Source organism: Artemia sp. Qi Xiang Cuo, chromosome 14, assembly GCF_049724085.1.
Source record: "Artemia sp. Qi Xiang Cuo chromosome 14, ASM4972408v1, whole genome shotgun sequence".
Taxonomy (NCBI): domain Eukaryota; kingdom Metazoa; phylum Arthropoda; class Branchiopoda; order Anostraca; family Artemiidae; genus Artemia; species Artemia sp. Qi Xiang Cuo.
In genome coordinates, this window is record NC_142807.1 from 68162156 (window position 1) to 68168155 (window position 6000).

At 35.5% G+C, this 6000-nt stretch overlaps 1 pseudogene; it reads left to right on the forward strand.

Annotated features, from left to right (window-relative positions):
• The first annotated feature begins 213 nt into the window (after positions 1-213).
• LOC148944791 (uncharacterized) lies at positions 214-1267 on the forward strand (annotated as a pseudogene).
• Positions 1268-6000: the final 4733 nt, after the last annotated feature.

Genomic DNA, 6000 nt, shown 5'->3' on the forward strand with positions numbered 1-6000 from the left:
ACAGGGATTGATGGTGAAGTTTTATTTAATCTTGTTAAAATCTGTAATAAATTTTCAATGTATTTACAGTTTCGTGATTCTTTTTATCAACAAATAAATGGGTTACCAATGGGAGCAGCTCTATCCAGCCTACTGGCTAATATTTATGTCGAGAACCTTGAAAATTGGGAATTAAATTCGTATTTATCAAAACATGAATATTGGGGTCGTTACATGGATGACTTAATTTCACTTTTGAATTATGGGGAAATTGAACTTTCGGGGTTTCCTAGATCATTTTAATACTTATGATAGAAATTTACAGTTTACCATAGAAATTGAATTTGAATATAAACTAACATTTTAAGATATGCTAATTATCATTAATGCTAATAATCTGGACTTCACTCTCTATAGAAAACCAACAGAAAACAGTAAATATCTGCATTTTAATTCAAATCACTCCCCACAAGTTAAAAGAGCAGTTGTAACTTCTCTCATTGACCGTGTCCTGAACATTTGCTCCGATTCATACATAAAAGCAGAAATAAATTTTATCAGAGGTATTCTTTTTGGCAACGGATACCCCATTCCTTTTGTCAATAATACGATAAGCCGTAGACCAAAAAGACATTTTCGTAAAATCAACGATATTTCACAATGTGAGGCTCCAGAAAAACCCTCTAATATAATCAATCTTCCGTACATCCCAAGAATCACAACAAAAATAAAAAATATTTGCACAAAAAATAATCTGTATTTAGTTTCCAGTAACATTTTTAAAATTATAAATTTCTTAAAATCCGGTAAAGATAAAACCCCAGTTACTCGCCAAAGAGGGGTTTATCAAATACCATGCGATTGTGGCAATTACTACGTTGGCAGAACTCCTCAGAATCTAGAAAAACGGATACACCAGCATAAAGAAGACATAGACAAAGCGTTAATTGCTAATAGTTCTAATAACTCCTTTGATTCTGCTTTAGCTAGCCATATATTTGATAATCCCAGCCACACAATACTTTTTGAAAAAGTAATTAGTAGTGATTTGGGGATAAAACATGTGGTCCGCGAATCAATCGAAATTAGGCTCAAAATAAATAAAAATATTTCCTTAAATAGGGACTTAGGAGAATATTCACTGAATTCTTTATACTAAAATTTAATTAAAAATGATATAACAAAATATTTTATTAGACCAATTGACAATAGTATTGAACCCGTTACAAAAAGGCATTTAAGACTAGCTGCTAAAAAAGCAAGATTAGCTTTGAAAACTTCCATTTAATAATTTCATTTTATTTTGTTTGAATGAATTCATCCTCTCTCATCATTTTATTTATCAGTCCTGCTTGAACTTCGTTGAAGTAAGGATGCTGGGGCTGTTTTAAAAGTTTTTAAGACCATTTTTACGTAGTTTTAAACTTCGTATTTTAATGTAAGTTGTTTATATATATTTTTTTTCTTTAATGTTGTGCTGAAGACGGCCCTTGGACATAGGGCCAAAATATTCACCAATTTAAATTGCACTGTCTTTGAAAAAAATTTCCTTATTGTTTTTAAGTTGTGTTTGTTTGATATGGAAAGGCAGTGTGGTCTTCGTCAATATTTGCACTTTCAACAACTTGCAAATTCCTCATACTTCATCATTGTTGTCTCACTTCAACCCCCTGCTAGCTTGTAACATGATTTGGAACACGCTCCCAGAATCTAAGAAGCAACCACTCGTACCGTATCTTCAAAATCCGCGTTTTCAGGCTCAGTGAGTTCGGACACGGGTTGTTATCGTCTGGTTTCAAGTTTCTAGTTTTTCGTCTAGTTTCAGCGGGTTCGAAGTTTCAACCCCGTGTTTTCCTCGAGAACCCGCTTTGTGAAAACGCTTGATGCACTAGACGAGAACAGCCCATGTTTGAACCCGCTGATTCGTGAACAACCCGTCTTCGAACACGGGTTGTTCTCGTCTAGTGCATCAAGCGTTGTGCATCACGGCATCTAGTGCATCAAACACGAGGTTGAAACTTCGAACCCGCTGAAACTAGACGAAAAACTTGAAACCAGACGATAACAATCCGTGTTCGAACTCGCTGAGCCTGAAAACGTGGATTTTGCAGATACGGTACGAGTGGTTGCTTCTTAGACTCTGGGAGCGTGTTCCAAATCATGTTACAAGCTAACAACCCGTGTTCGAACCCGCTGAGCCTGAAAACGCGGCTAAAAACGTGTTAGATATTTTCTAGCTAATAATTCAGTTTTTTCCGATTATCTTGGCGTTGATGTCTCTGGATCGGGTTTGGATGTTTATTTGAGCTGGTCAAATCATGCGCCACCCCCATGCCTAGCTTGGGGTTTATTGGGAGAGAAAAATATAATAAGAATTTAGAATATAAATCTAAGCTTGTTCCTTAAGTTTTTGACATTACATTTTATCATCTTGAAATTGTTTTGAATCATTCAAATTTTGTTTTACTTTGAAATTACCCTATTGTAGAGCAGTTTCTTTCATGTAAATTAAATAAAAAAAACAAATTTTTTTTAACTGAAAGTAAGGAGCGACATTAAAACTTAAAACGAACAGAAATTATTCCATATATCAAAGGGACTGTCCCCTCCTTAACGCCTCGCTCTTTACGCTAAAGTTTTTATTGTTTTAAAAGCAGAGTTGTGAGAAAGAGTCAAACTTTAGCGTAAAGAGCGAGGTGCTGAGGAGGAGATAGCCCCTTTCATATACGGAATAATTTCTGTTCATTTTAAGTTTTAATGTCGCTCCTTACTTTCAGTTAAAAAAACTTGTTTTTTTTTATTTAATTTACATAAAAAAGAGAAATAAATCTGGATTTAAGAGTTTATTACGTCCGATTTTCTTTGTTTTTGTGACAACAAAAAAGAGCATTTTTATAAATCATGTTGACAGTAATTTATATATAGACTTAAAAAAGCAAACAATTCCAACAAGGCTGAACATGTAAAGATTCTAACTTATGTTTTACCCAATGTAGGTACGGTGGTTGAGTTGCACGAGTGTTCAGTTGCACGGTGGTTCAGTTGCACGGTGGTTCAGTTTCACGGTGGTTCAGTTGCACGGTGGTTCAGTTTTATGGTGGTTCAGTTGCACGGTTGTTCAGTTGCAGGGTGGTTCAGTTACACGGGGTTTAGCTAAATGGGGTTGAGTTGCACGGGGGTTGAGTTGTACGAAGGTTCAGTTAAAGGGCATTCAGTTGCACGGTGGTTCAGTTAAAGTGGTTCAGTTGTTTGGGGATCAGTTACATGGTGGTTCAGTTACAATGGTACCGCCCTAATCACAAACCGGATACACACAGTATTTTTTTTTTATTTTATTCGGCATGCCCTTCAATAACCCCGGAAAGTTTCAACTTGACACCCTTAGTCTTTCCTGAGGTATTTCAGATGCGTCCTTTTGACAAACTCGATATATATAGTATCTTTTAACGAACTGTAAGTAAGGAGCGACCCGGCTTAATAGTAACCTAAAAAACGCAATTTTGATGTCAATAGGTGTATCAAATGAATCAGTTTATTATGCTGATTCCAAATATAAAAGATTCATCAAGTTTAGTGTTACCTATCAAAAGTTACGAGCCTGAAAAAATTACCTGATTTTTTTTAAAAGGAGAGGGGAGGGGGGACACCCCCTAAAAATCAAGGAGTCTTAATGAAAATCAAGCAATCAGATTCAGCGTATCAGAAAACCCTACTGTAGATGTTTCAAGCTCCTATATACAAAAATGTGGAATTTTTATTTTTTGCCAGAAGAAAGAACACGCTGGCTTGTTTATTTGTTGTTTTTTGTTTGTTTTTCCCTGGGGTGATCGTATCGAAATAATGGTCCTAGAAGATCGAGAGAGTGTGCATTCAAGCAGAAATTAATAGTTCTAGCGCCCTATTTAAATAACCGAAAAGATTGGATGGCAACTAGCTCCCCTCCCACACCTCTTTTATCCCCAAAGTTGTGCGATCAAAATTTTGAGAGATTCCTTGTGTTTAGCATATTTGAAAGATCAATAACTATGCCTTTAAAACAACTCGACCCCCACACCCCGTGGGGAAAGGCTTGTAAGTTATGAAATTTGCCCATTACTTAGTATTTGTTATTGGCAAGTATACAGACATTTTTCTTTCTGGGGCTGGGGGAGATTTGCGCTTGGGGTGGGTTTCCATGGACAAAATATTCCACTGGGAGGGAACTTTCCGGGGCTGAACTTTCCAGGGGAAATTTTATACTTGGGGGATTTGGCAGAATTCCTATAAGAAATTCTTTTTATTTTTCTTACTTTCTCTTTGCCAACTCAATTTTGCACGTAGAGAAGTTCCGAGGGAATTGTCCGGGGACTATTTTAAGCGTATTTGGATTTCTTGGAAAGAATTTTCCCAGAAGGGGGAATTTTGGGAGTGATTTGAAAAACGATTAGAAAATAAAGTATTTTTCAAATGAAAATATGCTAAGGAGAATTCTTCAGGCTGAATCGTCCGCAAGAAATTTTACGGCAGGGTGAATTTTCAGTGGGGATGAAATTGTTCAGAGGAAATTTATGGGGTGTTGGGGGTGTATTTTACATGGGAGGAAATTTCCATGGAGTTTTCCATGAGGGGGGGGGGGGTATGGAGACCGGCATTATTTGAAAAAAGATCAGAAATGAAATAAAAAAACAGGACTTTTTAAACTGAAAATAACATTTAAACTGGGGAAACATTAGAACTCAAAACGAACAGAAAATATTCCGTGTATCAAGGGGTTGCCCCTCTCCTCAAGCTTTCTCTTTACGCTAAAGTTTGACTGTTGTCCCAATTTTTTAACAGCGGCTCTTGAAACACAAGGGCCTTTTCATTAGAATAGGAAGCTTTTTTTAAAATGCTGAAAACTTTAAGGTAAAGAGCAAGGTATTAAGGAGAGGATAATTTCTATTCGTTTTGAGCTTTAATGTTTCTCCTTACTTTCAGTTGAAAAAACTCGTTTTATTTATTTAATTAGACGCTTATAATGAAAAGAGCAATCAATATTCGTCTACATTCAAAGATTGTAGCATGATAGGGGTCAAGATGGTTTCAGATGGGTAGGGGTAGGTTATCAGGGGTCAAAATGGGTAGTGGTCAAAGCCAAAAATTACTCAGATTTCCATTTAATTTCTTGAATAGTTTATTTGGCAAAAATTATGCAGATTTTCCATTCACTTATTTGAGCAACATTGCCCCACCCCATCCATCTAAAGTTCTGTAGTTGAACTATTATCATAATTTGTTGAAATTTTTTTCCAAAATATAAATAAAAACGCCAGAATCTTAATTTTAAAGCAGGAAAACAAAAAGAAACTTTAGAAACATTCGTTTCATTAACCACTAAGAAAGCGACGCCAATTGGATACGAACAGAAATTAGTTTAAAAATACTTTTCTCATAAAAGAATGTTTTTAAAGAAAAATAAAGAGCATCATTAAACCAAATTTGAGAAGAAATAAAGTGAAATTATAATTCAAACTTAAAATGAACTGAAATCACCATCAGTGAATAAATGAGAGTCAAGACAAACAGAAATCACAATTAACAATCAGGTCAAACTTAAAGCGAATAAAAATTACCACAAGCAGGAGTAGGGCTAAAACCCCTTGAGCCTTCTAAAGGCAAGAACGTCATCTGCACTTTGCTGAGAACAAAAACGTTTTTAAACGATTTTTTTCTTTTATCAAACAATTCCTGGAAACAAACTGTAAGTAAGGAGCAATTATGGCTAGTAGTAAAGGAAACTCAAAAAAAGGAACTTTGAAAACCACTAATACTTCAAAGGAATTGGCAATTTAGGCTGATTCCAAATATATATAATTCATTCAATTAAATGTGACATCAAAAGCTACGAGCCTGAAAAAATTTGCATGATTTTCGAAAAGGGGAGAAACACCCCAGAAATGGTAAGTGATCATTGTGAAAATCGCACCATCAAGCTCAGCATATGAGAGAGCCCTACTGTAGAGGTTCCAAGCTGCTATGTACAAAAAGGTGGAATTTTGCATT